Raw genomic sequence first — 391 nt, 5'->3', positions numbered from 1 at the left:
AGTACACCTGCGAGAGAACATTGGCCGTATAGGAATGCTATTCCCAGGGCCATTCTACTACCCCGTTTCAGAGAAAGATTTCCCGGAAACAAGATAAAAGCCCCAAGCCCCCCATGGAGCGCCCCGTCCCAGTCACACCACTCCCCCCGAGCGGTGCTGAGGCTGGGGTGCGCTGCCATTAGCACCTAGATCTCAAAAAGAGTACACCTGCGAGAGAACATTGGCCGTATAGGAATGCTATTCCCAGGGCCATTCTACTACCCCGTTTCAGAGAAAGATTTCCCGGAAACAAGATAAAAGCCCCAAGCCCCCCATGGAGCGCCCCGTACACCCTCATGCCCGCGGGGATCCCGTTCCCGTATCTCAGGCGTACATCTGCAAATCGCCTGCC

This window comes from Aptenodytes forsteri, unplaced genomic scaffold (genome assembly GCF_000699145.1).
Source record: "Aptenodytes forsteri isolate BGI_AS27 unplaced genomic scaffold, ASM69914v1 Scaffold237, whole genome shotgun sequence".
In the NCBI taxonomy this organism is placed as follows: domain Eukaryota; kingdom Metazoa; phylum Chordata; class Aves; order Sphenisciformes; family Spheniscidae; genus Aptenodytes; species Aptenodytes forsteri.
This window is presented reverse-complemented; position numbering follows the sequence as displayed.